Source organism: Coffea arabica, chromosome 11c (genome assembly GCF_036785885.1).
Source record: "Coffea arabica cultivar ET-39 chromosome 11c, Coffea Arabica ET-39 HiFi, whole genome shotgun sequence".
In the NCBI taxonomy this organism is placed as follows: Eukaryota; Viridiplantae; Streptophyta; class Magnoliopsida; order Gentianales; family Rubiaceae; genus Coffea; species Coffea arabica.
The window spans coordinates 9,267,310-9,286,519 of record NC_092330.1 but is presented as its reverse complement, the minus strand read 5'-3'; the positions used below and the strand labels follow the sequence as shown (position 1 = coordinate 9,286,519).

At 36.7% G+C, this 19,210-nt stretch overlaps 1 long non-coding RNA gene across 1 annotated transcript; it reads left to right on the top strand.

Annotated features, from left to right (window-relative positions):
* The first annotated feature begins 3,157 nt into the window (after window positions 1-3,157).
* LOC140016385 (uncharacterized) lies at window positions 3,158-4,500 on the top strand. The gene is made up of 2 exons (XR_011822777.1): window positions 3,158-3,246; window positions 4,038-4,500. It is a non-coding gene; the product is annotated as an uncharacterized lncRNA (long non-coding RNA).
* Window positions 4,501-19,210: the final 14,710 nt, after the last annotated feature.

Sequence of the window (19,210 nt, the reverse complement as noted above, 5' to 3'; positions counted from 1 at the left end):
TTATTGGAAGAAAATGAATCATGTTGGCTATAATTGGTGAAAAATGCTTTTAAGTGACTAAATGAGGTTTTTATCACTTTTTACTTGAACTTTGTGCATTTTGACAGTTTTGACACATTTTCATATTTCGGCTATAACTTGAGCTACATTGATCAAATCGAGATGATTCTTAAACCAATTTGATGATAAGAGATAGATCTACAACTTTGGTGAAGACATCTGAATCCAGTTTGAAGGTTTTCCAAGTCAAAAAGCCGAATTACAGTAACCAATTTCTATTGGTCAAAGCTAAAATAAGGCAATGAGTAGTCAATGGTATTTCTACCATTTCTCAGCGTATACAGATCCAAATGAGGTGATTCTTGATGCATTGGAAAGGTAACTCAAAGTACTACAACTTTTATGTTTTAATCAAGAGTTAAATGAGCTTCTATCATCAAGAAAAGTTTAGTTGAAGTTGAGACAAAATCAAAGCAGCAGTGAAGTTTGAACCAAAAGTGCACAAAAAGTCACTATAGCAATCCGCCCGAAACTTGGCCGGATTGTGGTCAGAGAAGGCTGCTCTTTACGTGAAAAACACAATTTTACCTCCAACAAGTCACATGTAATGCCAGACATGTGACAAGCACTTTGCAGCTGTAAAAGGGGGGTGTAGGTCTCATTCCTTGACCACCTTTGTCTTGAAATAGCCAGAAACTTGCAAGATTAGGGAGGGACATACGGGGAGAAGCTTGGAGTCTGCAAAAATGTAGTTCTTCCATTTTCCTTAGTGTAGGATAGTTTTAGTTTTAGACAGTTTATCCTTTCTTGTATGTTAGCTACATGAAGAGGAAGATGGAGGATGAAGAAGGCAGGGAAATGAACTCATGTGACAAGAGTTACATTCCTTCCAAACTCTTTATCTTTTGTACTTGATTTTGTTGTCTGGTTAATATACAAGTTTGGATTTTATGTTATTTATGTGTCTCTAAAGTTTATGCCTTGGGTTTGGTTGAACTTTCTATGATTGTTAATGTTTATTATTTGGCTATTTGATTGCTATGATTTGAGCAAGTTATTTAGCACTTTAAATCTTTAAAATCATGATTAATCTGGTACCATTAATTATGATTATCTAAGGTGTTGTTTCTGCAATGAAAATTGAGATTTAACACTAGTTCAAGAAGTGGTAAACATAGGGAGTACACTCACGAGAGTAGAGGTGCACCTATGTGGTTTTAGTGGTTAATTTCATGTAATTTCATTGAAGAAATGAACTTGTAGCTAATTTCATAACTATGAGAATAGGTATGGATTAGTTATAAGTATAGTTGATTCACTACGAAAGTAGGTTTCATATGCATAAGGAAATTACACTATAACTAGCCTAGATAGTATTACTCAATGATCCAAATATAGTACTTGCATGAGTAGTTAGGGATACCATAACCTAAGGCGCTTTCATTTGTTATTTTCTTGTATAAGTTCAGTAGTTTTTACTTGTTATAATTTATTGACAGTCTAAATAATAGAGAAGCTTTAGTAACACCGGTAATTGTTCAATCTTCCTCGTGGGATCGACCCGATATATACCCTAAACTACTAGTTGACCTATATACTTGCAGTGAAACGGGTATATTTCGGATTTTTTAACTTGTACGTATAGCAAAAACACCGTCAATGTTACGGGAGAATTAGAGATTGGCTAGATATTTTAGTGATTTGGAGACAATAGGATGAGGATTAACCCTTGGATGCCATTTGTCCTTGAAGCATTGGACCTTGACTTTGACTTGGACTTGTCTTAACCTTAACTAAACCAAATTTTGACCAAACTTCCTCCATTTTTCCTCTAGCTTGGCCGGCCATATGGAGAGAAAAAAGAGAGGAAATACGCTTCAATTTCACCTTCCATTTCAAGCTTGAATCCTTGAGTTTTCACCATAAACTTGCAATCTATTCCATAAAAGTTGAACTTTAGGAAGGATTAAGGACTTTGGTGGAGGGATTTTGGAGGGAGAAGCACTTGGTTTCCATTTTCTTGGGGTTTCAAGGTATTTATGACAAGAAACTTCATTTACTTATAATCTTTGCATACTAGTGGCTTTAGAGTTGGATTTTGGTAGTTTATATGGAAAATTTCATGTTTTGAAGTGGTGATATGGAAAAATCCAGTTTTATGGTGAAATTTCTACCCATATATGATGCTTAAGGGTTGGCCATGATTTAATAGTTTTGCATCTGAAATATCTAGTTTTTATATGCTAGTTTGGCTTGCCTAAAGAAAATTCCAGCTTGTATGTGAAAATTTCATGTTAGGGTTCCAATATTCAACTTGATTATGGTTGGTTTTTGAGCTATAAATTGGCTATATTTGGATGGTTTGTGGCCTTAATTAAGTGTATTTGCTAGCTTATGACTTGTGGTTGTGATTGAGGTTAAATTGAGACGAAATTTGGTGTTGGGTTTGGATGGAAAAGTAAGGAAAACAAAAGGAAGTGCTGCTGAAATTTTTCTGCAGGGAACCTTGAGCAGTCCTGGGAAATGTGTCATATCTTGGTGTAGAAAAGTCAGAATTGAGTTCTGTTTATTGTGTTTGAAACTAGATTTAGAGTAATTTATACAGTGAAAATTTTAGAATTTTTCTCAATTCCTATGAATATCTATGATTTTTCAAAGTTGACTGAATTTGCATACCTGTTCTATCTTTCTACTGGATGAAGCAGCAAATTTAGGTTAGAATTTGACTGACTTGTGAATAGAATCTTACAATGGTGTCTTCTGGAAAATTGTAACCCTTTGAGGGTCTGTTTGGTTGGATGGAAAATATTTTCCAGAAAATGTTTTCCTAGTTTTCCACTGTTTGGATACAATCTAATTTGGGAAAATGATTTCTGACGTAAAATAACTTACACCGAGGGAAGGAAAATAACTCCCTTTTCTATTATTCTGATGTTATTTTCCTTTCTTAAAAGCACGCCCTCTTCTTAAAATCACGGCCTAAAGGCATTCTTCCACTTCAGCAGATGTCCATTCTCAATGATTGAAGACCATTGATTGACGACTCATCGGCGAACCAATCCTTCTTCGCCGGCAGTGCCTCCAGCTCCGGCGAAGACCCACTTCCAGAGTTAGGCTACTCTTTCAATTGGGCTATTCTCTTAATCCTTCTTCTTACAGATCTTGGGCTGAAGCTCTTCATCATTTTCGATTATTTCTTTTCCAACTTTCTTGAAAGGTTGGATCATATCGCAATTCATTGTCCTGGTGAGTCAAACTTATTGCTTGCCTATTGATCGTTAGTAGTATTTTTACTGGAATTTCTAGTTTTGAGTGGGGCAGTTTTCTTGATTTATGCATAGTAGGTTTTATTGTTGATTTTATTTTGAGAACCTGCTTTGTTCCCTTAAGGAATTGCAGAAAAAGTTTCTTGCTTTGATGACTTTTGCATCCCATTAAGATAATTTTTCCTACACACACATAATCACACATTGGGTTTGCTTGTGTTCGTTTCTTGGAGATTGTACAGAGCTTGATGAAGCTCTGATAGCACTGTACAAGTTATTACTGGTAATTTTGGACCAAGAAAACTCAAAAAAGGAAAGGATGGTGAATAATTGAGCATATTACAAATTTCTATTTGTTTATGACATTTATGTTGCATTAGTTTTGCTGGGATTTTTTGGAACCCTGTATCAAGCATACAACACTAAGAAAGATGGAAAACGGAAAAAAAAGAAGGGAAAAAGAAGAAATTTCTGGTTTGTTAGAAAGACTGAAAATGTTGGTAGCTATGGAAAAGATAATGAAGCTCTGATGTTACAGTTGCCTGTTCAATTATTTTGGAACCTTACTGCAAGCGATAGGGATTTTCTTGCATCGCTAATTTCTTCTGACATAATAGTAAGCTCCCTTTAATGATTCACAAAAAGTAATAGATCACAGTTAGAATGCTCCAAACTTAGGCTCAATATCAGATAAAGTACATTCAAATTATGTGTCTTTGGAAGATCTTGTTCTATTAGCAATGGCTAATTTTGAAGCTCTCTCCATTGAAGGGTTGAGGATTCAATGTGGCTAGTCAGATGCAGAAGCACCTTCAAGCATTAGGCCCCAGTTTACTAAGAACTAGATCAGCCATTGGGCTTGTGGCGTTCACTGTTCTTCTCACTTCGTGGGCTCTTACCTTTGCCATAGGAGTAGAGCATCTTTTTGGGCATGCCTAGGATCAGCTGGTAATGTACAATCTTGCTGACAGATATGGTTTGACGGGCTGGATCTAACTTTGTAAATTTCTCTAGTCCTCAGACTGTAAACTCAACTTCTGTTTGCTGACGAGACTTAAACCCTGATGGGTGCATTTGTTGCTTTTGAGCTCCATAGAAGGTTGTACTATAATTATTGATCTGATAGATCTAATATTTTTTGAATTGGCTCTTACCATAGCACAAATCAATCAATTGGCTGCTCATGTTTCTGTTAGAGAGCACTATGGCCATTCAGGCTCTTGACTGATTCAAATTTGTGTTAAATTCTCTTGTGCATGCATACACAAGCGGTTGCAGAATGATGACTGCTCCATTTCTGTTTTAGGCCAAATATCAGTTCATTTCGGAATGCATCACCATCAAGTGAAAGATGATATATCTATCTGATGGAACAGCTGCCATTTATTTAGATAAAATTTTATGAAGTCCAAGATATGAATACTTCATAATGTGGATAAGGGGTAGCACATTGCTTGCCTGATTGCTTTCCTGGCATGGTTATTGCCTTGGAGTCTTATATATATATATATATATATATATATATATATATATATATATATGTATATATTTATTGCGTCCACCGTTCAGTGAATAAGGTGAAGGTGCCTGGGATCTTCAACCCCTTATTGATTTTTTTTTAAAGGAAGATCAAAAACCAATTCATTAGTGTCATTAATAATTCCATTTAAGAATTCATGGTGTAATTTGAATAAATATTTTATAAAAATGATAATATGATTATAATGGATAGAAGCTAAAAAACACTTGTAATGAGATGAATGTTTTGAGAATAGAAAAACATTTGCAACATATCAACAAACATTAAAAAAGAAAGTCAAAAAATATTTTCACTAACAAACCAAAAATCGGAAAATTATGAAAAAAGGAATTCAGAAAATATTTTCACTAAATAACCAAAACACTAGAAAATTATGGAGAAAGAAGTGATTTTCCAGGAAAATAACTTCGATGGAAAATATTTTCGTAGGAAAAATATTTTCTGTCCAACCAAACAGACCCTGAGTCTTTTTTCTGACAGTGTAAAGTTTATAAACTTTGGACTTAAGAGACTTGAGATATGATTTTTCAAAAAATATCGCACAAAACTGGAAAATTTCTGTTCTCCTAGAACTGTTCTTACTTTCATTTCCAACTTTAAGTTAGAGTTGTTACACAATTTGGAGCTTGGTTTTATGAGTGGAATTGAGGTTCAAATGAAAGGAAATGAGTTTCTTCAAATCATTTTAGGTCGGACAATTTCCAACTTTGTATTTTGAACGTCTTTTCTAATTTCTCCAAACATTTGACTATAAGTGATACTCTTGTGCTCTAAATGACTTTTCTAACGTTGATTAGTAAGCACATGAGGTTTACTTCTCGATTGGAACAAGCAAATATTATATTTTGATAGGTTATTCGGGTATAAAATTTGTAAATTGATGCATGTTCTAAATAAAGTTTTGAAACCTCAATTTTTTCATATATTTTGGGTTTGTATTGCTAGTCTTTTACTATAGTATGTGACCACAGAACTCGAGAGAGTTCAAGAGGAAAAATCAGGATTAAAGTGAAGGGCTGCAATTGATTGGTGAGTGTTCCAACTGCGTATTACATGCTCATTGTTGCTAGAAGTTGCTAGATACTTGATTTATCGTCTCATAAGTAAGTGTGTACTTTATTGCACTTGAACTAGCTCGATTAAACTTTGATATTCTGTTCAAGCATGTGCGACCATTTAATCATGACCGAAATTTGGCCAGAATCCGGCCACGGCCACCTTCTGGCCGGATTTCTGACCAGATTTGAGGCAGTGAGTATCAAAAATTTTTAAGCTTTCCCCTGTCAATCTAGCCTTCAATCCAGCCAATATCTAGCTGGATTTGCTGAGAAAATTTCTGATTTCTACAGCTTTCTTCCAATTTTCTTGTTTGATCAGGGTTCTTCACCACCCGATTTTCAATTGTTTGGATTTACAATACTTGAAATTCTTGAAACATGATATGCTGAATTTATTTGTGACTTGAGTCTATTTAGGCGAGTGTGCTTTTATGTACACTCAATCGACCTAACTTGACTAAACACTTGATATCTCATTCATGCATGAACAAGTAACTGGATTTGCATGCGACGTCCATATTGATTTGAAATACTTGGAATGCTTGAGAATGTAAATTGCTGGACATTACTTGTGACTTGATTCTGACTAGGCGAGTGTGTCTTTAATCATGCTCGACCTCCATAAACTTGAGTTAATTGATCCTGCGTACGGATTTGCATGTTTATGTGCATGGTTGTAGACCAGCTACATTTCTCTTGTAGTGGTTGAATTGTAGACCGGCTGCATTTCTCTTGTAGCGATTGAATTGTAAATCAGCTACATTTTTCTTGTAGTGGTTGAATAGGGCCTTGGACCTTATTCGAGACCTCGAATAAGTGGAATTTAGGGTTACTCATGCGTCTGCGTGAAGGTAAGTCGGTAACGATTGAATTGAGCCCTCATTGGACCTCTTTCTTTAAACTAGCCTCAGAGCGGTTGGGTAAGTTGGGAAATCTTGGGTAAAGGACATAGTTACTAACCTTTTATTCTTGACTAGAATTCATCACCTGAACACTGATATTACTGAATACAGAGCGTTCAGTGACAACTAACGTCTCCAATCATTACTGCGTGAGCGTTGGATAACAGCTAATGACTCCATTCCTGATTATTGAATACTTGGGGCTATAAGCCAAATCTTGAATTACTGAATATCTGGGACTATAAGTCCAACCTAGGGTTAGTTGGTCGAATCGAGCCAGTAAGAGCTTGGTCGAGGAGATCGACGAACCTTGGGTACTTCTTGGGTGTTCGGGCCCAGTAAGGGGTATGTTTGATAAACGAAAATTAGTGTAAAGTGGAGATCTACAGACGTTATATTTTCATGGTTGAGAGAGAGTCAACAGACTTGGATCAAGCTACAGTAGAACTTGCTCCTGAGAGCAATCTATATCCTTTACCATGAATATGTTCTTTACTGTACACTTTTGCATGATCTATTTGGCTACTTGCTTAACTATATATTGAGTCATGATCTATTTGAGTTTGACTTGTTTTCTTGATATCTGGTGTATGGTATCTAGCCTATTATTTTACCTGCTTGGTTACTTGGAATCTCACTGGATTTTTAGCTCATTCCATACAATTTGTTTTCCTTATAGGGATGAGAACATGAGAGGTTGAATTGAGGAAGGCCTCGATTTCTTCTAAGTTTTTTAGGTGCTCGAGCAAGTACTTCATAGATGTCTAGCCAGCTCGTTTGGTTTGATATTTTTTATTAGTTTCAATCCTTGGTTGTATTGTAGATTGTGTGGACATTGGAGGTCCATGAGTGTATATGCTAAAGGTTGTAATTAATATCGCTTTTATATTTGAGGTTTTTATTTGTAAATTTTCATGATACGTGACTGAGTTCTGGCGAGAGTTAGGCAGGCGGTCTGCCAAACCCGTGGGTATGCCCTAGGGGAAGATGGGGCAGTCATATACAACACGACCGTGAGCAAGCTGGGGTGGTTAAGTCGATTATGCTTGACATGTTGGAGGATCAGGCCACTGATTTTAGGTCAGATGATGAAGCTCCACAGTAGCTTTTGATGGGTCGCAAACTACATACCTCTAATTCTTTTGCTTTTTTGGAACATGCTGCAGATGTAGAACTTTAGCTGAAGTTGGATGAACGTGCGAAGTCCACACGGTCATCTCCAGTTGCTTTTCTGCGGGTAGGAACTGGTAGGTTGTCTACTGCTACACTTACTTCATTATAGCACTTTTTGGAGTTTAAGTGTTGTTTGGATCGAAAATTGCAAAAGGATACAAGACTGATTGATTTTGAATGTCCGAGAACGACTGTTATTGACGCTAAAGATATTCACTTGCTGAACAAATTAGGTAAATCCAAAGTTGGTCGTCCTATTAACTATAATAAAAAGTTATTTGCTTTTCTTTCTCAAGCTAAATCCTCACTTCAGCAACATGATTGACCCTTTTAATGCATTAGTATGGAATATTAGGGGGTTTTGAAGAAAGACTCAGTGTTAATATAAGGACTTATGTCGTAATAATTTAATTCATCTTCTTATTTTATTGGAGCCATTGTCTGGAGTTGAACAGCTGGAGAAGATTTGACTTTTTTGTGTTTTGATAAGGCTCAATCCTTCCTTGAAGGGAAGATTAGGATTTTTTCGATGGCTGAGTTCTCAGTGTCTTGTTGAGAGTATGATGAATAGCTAGTACATATCACACTGTCCCTTAGTTCTGGTACAGTGCTCAATGTTTCGACTATCTACGTAAAATGTACTAAGGTTGGACGGAGGAGTCTTTGGAGTGATATTGGAGGGTATTGGTTCGGCTAGTCGGTATTTGTGGTTAGTAGCAGGGGATTTCAATGTTGTGTCTACTATGGAGGAGAGACTTGAGGGAGAGCCAGCCAATGCTGGGATATGAAAGAATTCAACACAACCATTTTCAATTGTCTGTTGTTGGAAGTACCTTTTGATGGGTCTCCTTTTACATGGACAAATGGTCGGATCTTGCAGAGATTTGATAAGGCTTTCACTAATTCAGAGTGGACTTCTATTTTTGATTCTACTCATGTTTCGTACATGGCACGTGGTCGTTCTGATCATGCGCCATTACTTATTAAGTGTGGGTCTTATTCTCGACGTTGTTGCTCCTTCCGATTTTTGAATGCATGGACTAAGTATCATACTTTCTTTCTAATGGTGAGTCAAAGCTAGCAACAACAATGTGTGGGAATGGAGCAATTCTTCAGGAAGCTCATGTGGATTAGGAAATGCTTGCGGCGTTGGAATAAGGAAACATTTGGCCACATTTTTTCAAAGGTGAAGCAAGCGGAGGAGTATTTGCTCCAAAGTGAACAAACATATGATAACTTGAGAGGTGAAGTATCCCGAATTAAATTGGGAGAGGCTAGAGCTGTCCCTGCGAAACAGTTATCCATTGAAGGGGATTTTTGGCACCAGAAATCTGCAATGAAGTGGATTGAATTAGGTGATGCTAATACAACTTTTTTTCATTCGGTGGTGCGGCAGCGAAGAAACTCAAACGTCATCTCCAAAATTAAACATAACTCGGGGGCTATTTTGGAAGAACCTTCGAGCATTAATTCCTCAGCAGTGGAGTTTTTTAGGACCCTTTTTACCTCGGAACGAGAGGGCAGGTTGCCACCGGCATTTCCTTTTGCGATTCCTCAAATTAATAGTGGTGATAAAGATTCCTTAGCTGCCTTGCCTTCTTTGGAAGAGATTAAATCAGTGGTGCTCTCTATGTCGGCGGAGAGTGCTCTTGGCTCGAATGGTTTTGGCACAGGGTTCTACCATAGTTGTTAGGATATAATTAAAGAGGATTTGCTTGAAGCAATTCATGATTTTTTTAGAGGGATGGAACCTCCACAGGAGTTTTCCAGTATGCTTATTATCCTCCCACCAAAGGTGGCTGGAACAAACACTTGGCGGGACTTTCAGCCTATAAGCCTATGTAACATCAGTTCAAAAATCATTTCCAAGGTTTTATCGAACCGGTTAAGTATGTTGTTGCCCCAATTGATCTCCCCTTGGCAAACTGGCATTGTCCCGAGTAGAGGAATTGATGAAAACATTTTGTTAACCCAATAGCTAGTTGGAGATCTTGATAGACATTTAAAGAATCCTAATGTGATTTTGAAGCTTGATATGGAGAATGCATACGATCGAGTTGAAAGGAATTTTTGGTTGTTCATGCTGTGGAGTTTTGGCTTTCAGGAGAGGGTGGTCAATTTGTTTTTTCACACTTTTAGTAACAATTGGTTTTCTATGCTTGTTAATGGAGAGCCAACGGGATTTTTTCGGTCCTCGCGAGGGGTACGACAAGGGGATCCACTATCACCAAGTTTATTTCTCTTGGTCGCTGAATTTCTTGGCCGAGGAATTCATCATCTTTTCCTACAAGACGAAAGAATATTTTACATGACATCGGGGGATTGTATTCCTTATCTGGTTTTTGCAGATGATACTATCATTTTTGCTCGGTGTTTGCATAATTGTTTAGGTGCTATAAGGGATTTTTTTGGAGGTGTATTAGGCATATTCCGGGTAAAAAGTTAATGCTCGTAAAAGTTCCTTTTATTTATCCTCTAGAGCTACAGCTACTCAAGCTAACTTGGTGTCTCTTTCACTGAACTTCCAATGACAAGGTTGTCCCTTCATATATTTAAGGGCACTGATTTCACCTAGCAGGGCAACATGTGATTTTTTTTTTTATGATATTTTGGATAAGATGCACAAGAGGCTGAGTCATTAGACTATGCTCATCTCAGTCCATATCTTTTGATAATTACAAAATAAATGAATGTTACTAATATTCCCTAAATAGATGTTTTCAGATTTGGAGCAAAACAGGCTAACATATACTGAAGCATGAGTCGGACGCACAAAAGTCTACATTGGCCGTCCGTCAACCTTCGAGTAATTTCGGACGCATAAGGAACTCACTCTCGGATGTCCGAAAATAATAAGCCGAGTTCTCTAAACTCACTGACTTCGTTCGGACGTACAACACCTGAGTACCGGACGTCCGACAAACGTTGCGACACTTCGGATGCAAAGCATCGAAGCACCGGACGTCCTAAACATTTCAAAAAAACTTCTTGAACTCACTACATGCGATCGGACGCGAAAAACCAGCCTATCAGACATTCGACACCACCAACGGTTAGTTGACTCTTCAGTTGCCTTCTATCCGTTGACAGCATTAATTGAAGTGCTTTTTGGTCTCCTATAAATAGAGCAAAGTCAACCACTTCAAGATAACTTTGCACATTGAGACTACATCAGATCTTGAGTGATTCAAGTGTGAGAATACTTTAGAAAGAAGATTTGTACTCTTAGTTGTGGAATTTTCGATAAGCTTTTCAAGTGTGTTTCTACTTCTTCAATAGTGTAGCTTTGTGAGGGTTATCCGAGTGATTGTAAAACCTCCTTGCTTGACCAAGTGCAGCTTGGGTCGAGGAGGAAGTGATCCGTCCTTTGTACACAAGAGATTGGTTGTAAGTTGATCAATTTGAAAAAGCTTGCTATATAAAGTGGTATTCAAACTCAAGTGAAGTTTGAAACTTGGTTTACTATTCCATCCTTTTATTTACTGTCTTGCAATATAAATTATCTATCTCTTCTACCCCTAAGAACTTGTGCTTCCTCATTATTTGCTCCATTGTGTGTTCCTTTAGAAAAAGAGGGCAAGTTCTCAAAAAGTGATACATATCTTGGCCAGTTTTTAAACCACCTAATTCACCCCCCCCTTAGGTTGTTTTCGGTCCTTACAATTGGTATCAGAGTTTTGTCTCCTAAAGATTAAGCTCAATCGGTTTTGGAGTAAAAATGACAACCAACAATGCCATGTTTTTTGAAGGACAATCCGTCACTAGATCCCCAATATTCAATGGATCAAATTATGTGAGTTGGAAGGAGAGGATGATTATTTTCTTACAATCTATTGATATTGAGTTGTGGTTTATTGTCAATGAAGGTTCATATGATGCCTCTATTATTGATGAAGATACAAATAGGCCGAGACCAAAATTAAGAAGTGAGCTGACTGCTGAAGATAGAACTCATCTCACTCTAAATGCCAAGACGATGAATGTACTATACAGTGCTCTAGATTCAAATGAGTCTATTAGAGTCAAGGGCTGCAAATCTGTAAAAGAGATTTGGGATAAAGTCAGAGAAATCTATGAAGGAAGTGAGAATGTGAGAGAACGGAAGAAGTCAATTTTGGTCACTAAGTATGAATCTTTTAAGATGGAACCTCATGAAAACATTGACAAGATGTATTGTAGATTCAATGATCTTATTAAGGATTTAGAAGTGCTTGAGAAGGATTACTCTCTAGGTGAGAAAAACAGAAAAATTTTGAATACTTTATCAAAGGATTGGGAGAGTAAAGCGACTGCCCTTGAGGAAGCCAAAGATCTAAATACCCTACCTATTGAATCTCTTATTAATTCACTGACTTCTTATGAGTTAAAACTCAAGTCCAAGGCGCAGGAAGAAGAAGACACAAAGGTGAGAAAGAATATTGTTTTGAAGGTTTCATAAGATGAAAATGATAAAGCCTCCCTGGATGGAGATGACATGGAAGGTGATAACAGTGATATTGCACTCATCACATGAGGTTTCAAAAGAATACTCAATAAGAGGAGATTCAGAAAAGGTGGACCTAGCAATTCCTTCCCGATCAGTCCAACAACTTGAGAAACAAAGGAAAGCTAGAGTTCAACAAAAAGCAAACTGTTAAATGCTTTGAATGCGACCAACCTGGACACTATGTAAATGAGTGTCCAATGAAGAAAAAGAAGGAGAGTAAGGTTGAACAAAAACCAAATTTCAACAATTTTCAGATCACTTGGAATGACTGCAATTCAAAAGATGAAGTCGAAAAAGAAGAGGAATCTGCTCAAATGATTTTCATGGCCATTGGTGATGAAGAGGTAATCACTTGTACTTTCAAACTGATAGTGGTAGTGAATCTGATGATGATGTTAATTCGTTTTTGGAAAATGCACTACAGTTTAAAAGAATCCTATGTTAGAAACAAGAAACTAAAATAAAAAATTAACTTTCCGATACAAGACAATGCAAGCCTTTTCGACAAAACAAATGCCTGAGAAATGAAAATGAGAACCTAAAAAGGATTGAAATTGATCTGCATCCTAAACTTGATAGAAAAACAAACTTCTGTGACATGGTCAAAAATGAACAAAATAACTTGAAAAGAAGAATGGATGATTTTAGTCAGATGCTTCAACATAATAAACAAAACTGTTTTCAAAGGAATGACGCAAAACCTCATTTTGGTACTCATCAGTTAAGGCTGAATCACAATACAAATGAGTATGCTATCCATAGAAAAAGGCAAGTCAGATTTATTAAACCTGTTTATTTGAATAATTCTTAACTGAGTGTAGCTTCTATTGTCAATTTAGCCACGTAAAAAGCAATTGTTATGTTAGAAAAAATATGAGAAATGGCATGAGATGCATGTGGATGGTTAGACAAAATGCTAACTCTCAAGGACCCAAAAAGTAAAAGGTACCAAATATTATCTTGTGACTCTTTGTGTAGGTGAACTTGGTAAACATTGTTAAGAAATCAAAGTGGTTTATAGATAGTGAATGCTCAAGACATATGACTGGTGATACATCACAGTTCATCAAACTCAATCCAAAAGCAAGCGGAAAGATAACTTTTGAAGATGACAACAAAGCCAAAACTGTTGGAATTGGTGATGTTGGTAAAAATGGTCAAACCTTTGGTCACAATGTTCTTTTGGTTGACAATTTGAGCTACAACTTATTAAGTGTTAGTCAATTGTGTGATAGGAATCTGTTTGTGTTATTTAAAAAGCATGAATACCTTATTCTTGATTCAAAGTTCAATATTGTTTTCAAAGGAAAAGGAGTAAATGACATTTATATAGTCAGCCTTGAAAAAGTTGATTCCTCTAGTCTTAGTTGCCTCAAAGCAGCAAATGAGGACCCCTGCCTGTGGCATAGAAGGCTCTGTCATTTCAATATGGATTTGCTAAAAGAAATTTTCAAAAAAGAACTTGTTAGAGGGCTTCCAAAAATCAAATTTGAAAAATACCGAATCTGTGATGCTTGCTAATTTGGAAAACAAGTCAAAATATCTTTTAAACCCAAGAAATGTGTTCCTACTACAAAGCCTGTAGAACTTTTACATCTTGATCTATTTGGTCCTACTCAAACCACAAGCCTAAGTGGCAAAAGATTTTGTTTTTATGTTGTTGATGATTTTTCTAGATACATTTGGGTGATGTTTCTTGCACACAAAGATGATGCGTTCAAAAACTTTGTTTCACTATTTGCAAAGGTTCAGAATCTGATTGGGTTAAAAATCATCAAAATAAGAAATGACAATGGTTCAGAATTTCGTTTCTGTGGTTTTCCAGAATTCTGTGATAACAATGGTATTACACATGAATTTTCCATTGCAAGAGTCCCCAAACAAAATGGGGTTGTTGAAAGAAAAAATAGAACACTTCAAGAGGCTACTAGAACCATGCTTAGTGAATGTAATTTACGTAAGTATTTTTGGGCTAAAACTATAAACACAGCCTGCTATACCATGAACAACGTACTTTTAAGACCAATCTTGAACAAAACTTCCTATGAACTGATGTTTGATAAAAAGCCTGTTGTTGGATATTTTAAAGTCTTTGGTTGCAGATGCTTCATTCTAAACATCAAGGAACATCTTGGAAAGTTTGATAACAAATTTCATAAGGGAATTTTCTTGGGATATTGTGAAAATAAGAGAGGCTTTAGAGTCTATAATCGTAGGACTCTGGTTATAGAGGAAACTATACACATTACTTTTGATGAATTTTATGGTGACGTTTCCATGAGTTTGTGGTGAAGATGATGATGCAGGTGTTCAAGAAGAACTAAAGAAGCTAACAATCAGTGATCAAGACACTGTTTCACCAGAAAATGATTAAAAGGAAGATGAAACTCAAGACAGTCCAGCTTGGGAAAACAATGATAGAGACACTACCACTCCTAATGATCTTCCAAGAGTCTGAAAATTTGTCCAAAACCATCCTAAGGAACTCATCATTGGTGATCTATCCGAAAAGGTCAAAACACGTTCCTCCTCTAGATAATTAATAGATAATTTTATATTGGTTTCACACTTTGAACCCAAAAATATTGTTGATGCATTGAAAAATGAGAACTATATTTTAGCTATGGTAGAGGAGTTAAATCAATTTGAAAGAATGAAAGTTTGGACATTAGTTGCTAGACCACAAGATCATCCTATCACTGACACCAAGTGGATTTTTAGAAAAAAATGAATGACAAAGGTGAGGTAGTAAGAAATAAGGTCAGACTAGTAGTTAAGGGATACACTCAAGAAGAAGGAATAGATTTTGATGAATCATTTGCACCCGTAGTTAGGCTAGAATCAATTAGAATGATTTTGGCTTTCGCATGCTTCAAGAACTTTAAATTATTTTAAATGGATGTTATAGATCAAGAAATTTATGTTGATCAACCTCCTGGTTTTGAAAATGAAATTTATCCAAATTATGTTTTTAAACTCTCAAAAGCCTTGTATGGATTAAAACAATCCCAAGAGTATGGTATGAACGTTTGAGTGGTTTTTTTTTATTGAAAATGGTTTTAAAAGAGGTATTGTGGATACTACTCTTTTCACTAAACAAAGTTCATGTGATCTTTTAATTGTGCAAATGTATGTGGATGATATTATATTTGGTGCTACTAATGAGAGTTTGTACAAGAATTTTTTAAATATCATGCAAAAAGAGTTTGAAATGAGCATAATGGGAGAATTAAATTTCTTCCTTAAACTCCAAGTGGTTCAAACTCGAGATGGAATATTCATTAATCAAACCAAATACACCAAAGAGCTACAAAAAAGATTTGGAATAGAGGATTCAAAGCAAGTTGGAACACCCATGTGCACATCTACCAAACTTGATAAAGATGAAGAAGGTATAAAAATTGATAGAAAGAAGTATAGAGGTATGATTGGTAGTTTGCTTTACTTAACTACTAGTAGACCTGATATTATGTTTGCTGTGTACCTATGTGTTCATTTTCAGTCTTGCCCAAAGGAATCACATTTGAATGCGGTAAAAAGAATCCTTAGATATCTAAAAGGAATCTTGAATTTTGGCCTTTGGTATCCTAAGTGTCATGAACTTCCTCTGTGTGGATTCTCTGATGCTGATTTTGGTGGCTGTAGGGTAGATAGAAAAAGTATAACAGGTATACGTAACTTTCTTGGAAATTGCTTAGTATCTTAGTTTAGCAAAAAATAAAATGCTATTTCATTGTCTACAACTGAAGCTGAATATGTTGCTGCTGGTGCTTGTTGTGCTCAATTGTTGTAGATGAAAAATACATTGAATGATTTTGATTTAGTATATGATTGCGTGCCTATGTATTGTGATAACACTAGTACCATCAATTTGACAAAAAATCCCATTCAACATTCTAGAACTAAGCACTTAGACATAAAGCATCATTTCATTCGCGATCTTGTCCACAAGGGTAAAATTTGTGTTCAATATATTTGTTCTAAAGATCAAATTGCTGATATCCTCACAAAAGCCCTTTCACTAGATTAATTTGTGTATCTGAGAACAAAATTGGGCGTTTCAGAAAAAATATTCTAAGATTTTTTGGTCATCAGATGTCCAATGGGTTAGAACGGGCGTCCGACAGTGTTTTTCATCCCTTCTTCAGAAAAGTTTTGGTTCAGACGGTTGTGTCGGAGGCTTCACTTCGTTCGGCCGTCCGACACTCAAAAATTGCGTCTTTTAAAGAAATTCTCTGCGTCATTCAGTTCATTCTTACCTTTTATCTCGGACGCAACTCTTCACATTCTCTCAAAGTTCAAAATTCAAATTCATCTCTCCTTAGAACAAGTACCAAGAAATCACTCTGACCGACACCTTCTCACACCTATTGCGAGTTTATTGTACTTCATAACTTCTTCCAACCGCTAACTGCACTAAAAATTCCAATTACTACTCGAAACCCTAATCACAAAAACTCACTCTCTGTGGACTGTTGGTGCATCCATTGTAATTCATACTAAAGTTTTCACTGTTTGATACTCATTTGCATCACATCACACAACACAAACCACACTGCACTTCAATCATGGTGAGAATTAGAGGGGGATCTGTGAGTACGGGATGCACTTTCAGGCTGTGTGACGAAGACGATGAAGATGTTCAAATTGTTGAACCTTCCATCAAATCACCCAAGAAAAAAACTGAAAATCGAGGTGGAAAAATGAAACAATCTGCAAGAAAAAAGCAGAATGTGCAAACTAAAGAGCCATCTGATGAACAGATGGAAGAACAGCAATCTGAAGGGCATCCAGTGAGTAACCATGACGAGGAACCAGTGCAACCCACAAATACAAATGTAACAGTAACCAAATCACCCAAGAAAGGAAAAAGGACTGCCAAAAGGAAGAGCATTGCTCAACCCAAGGAAAAGCAAACTGCTAATCCTTCCGAGGATCGGCAGAATGCAGAAAAAACTGCTGAGGAGCCATCTACCAAGAGATCACCAAGGATAAGATCTGGTGTCCAGAATGCTGCGCAAACTGCCCAGCGCAGTGAAAAAAGAAAGCATCCTAAGCAGCCTAAGACCCACACTGCTACTGAACCCACTCCTCTACCCAAGTTCATCGACGATGAAGCCAGAGAAAGGTTTGAATGGATCTCGCAGAAGGGCTTTATCACCCAGAGGACCATTATCCCCTATGAATTCTGTAAGCTTGATCTTGAACCTATTCTCAACCTGTTTGAATTCCAAATATGGACCCATCTCTTAACCATTCCAAACACATTCTATCCTGACATGCTCCATCAGTTTTTTGCTAATGTTAGGAAAGGCAAATCACATACTGATCTCATTTCTCGTGTCAACTCTGTTAACATTGAACTAAACCCTGACATTGTTAACTCTGTTCTGGAAACCAAAATTGAAAGTGGTTTTAGAGGCAAAATTGCAAATTTCTTTTCTTACGAAAAATTTTCCTCTGCATATCATCACTTTCATGTTACAAAATTGATGACCTATTTTCAGTCTCACTTAATACTCCTGCTGAAGCAAAATTGGAAGATCTTAATCCTCAAAACCTGATCATTTTACTATCATTTCAAATCTGTTGGTGCCCACTGATGGTCACATAACTGATGCAAACAAAATGGAACTTTATCTGTTCTACTGTTTTCTTGAAAAAAATCCGAATTGATTTTGGTTTTGTCATGTGCAAATTTCTACGAAAAATCAGCACTGACAGCCGTAGGAAGTTGTCCTATGAAAAATTTCTGACTCCTATTTTCTATCATTTTGAAATTCCTTTTACTGGCAAATCTCCAAAAGAGAGTGCATCAACTGTGTTTTCAAAGGCTTACTTTGAAAGGAAAATTTTGAAATTTTTTTAGGGTCATTGGTGCTACAAAGAAACTGTCTCTGAATCTAGGAGGAAAAATCTTCATGAAACCCCTGTCACCCCTAGGACTCCTCGTGACCAGTCAATGTATGTGATACCCTTCACCATTCATCCCAGAAAATCAACCTCTAAATTTCCTTCAGCCAATCTTGAGGTCACCACTTTGCTTGAGAACCTCAAACAACATATCCTGCTTCTTGAAGATGGTTTGATGATGACCATGACTTCTGATCAACAAGCCACCTTCGTTACCAAAAGGAATCTGCTCGTACCTCCCATTCCTCCAGAAAATGAAAATGCACACCGAAAGGAGCCTAGAACTGAGCCAACCACTGAGGCTACTCCAAAGTACCGTGCCTCCAGTTCTCAACCACAGGATAAGGGATAAGCTTCGGCAACTGAAGAAGAAACTGAAGAGGAGGATGATGTTAATGAGGATGAGGACACTGAGGAAGAAGACCCTGCTTAGTTTCATCTCGCTAGAAGAATGCCTGGATCCTCCAAGTTCACATTTTAGGCACCCCTAGGCACATGCACCTCATGGTAGTTCATAATAGGCTCTTGGCATCCTTTGCATTTTAAACTTTATATGTTTTGTATTATGACTTCTATTTTCCCTTTCACTGCTGGTCTGTAAGAATATTTGGCTATTTTGTGTGCTTTGATATTCCTATGGTTATTCCTATGGTTTTTGGATGAATATTTGGCGCTTAATGTTTGATATTGTTTGTTGCTGGACGATATTAATGGTAATATGACCATGGTTGATTTTATGATGACAAAAAGGGGAGAAATGGATTGGATATGAATTCTCTATGTGAGCTCTCTATGTGAGGGGGAGTCGCCTTTTTTTCTGAGTAAACATGGGTGATCATTATTCTGAAGGGAAGTTATACTTAAATTTTGTA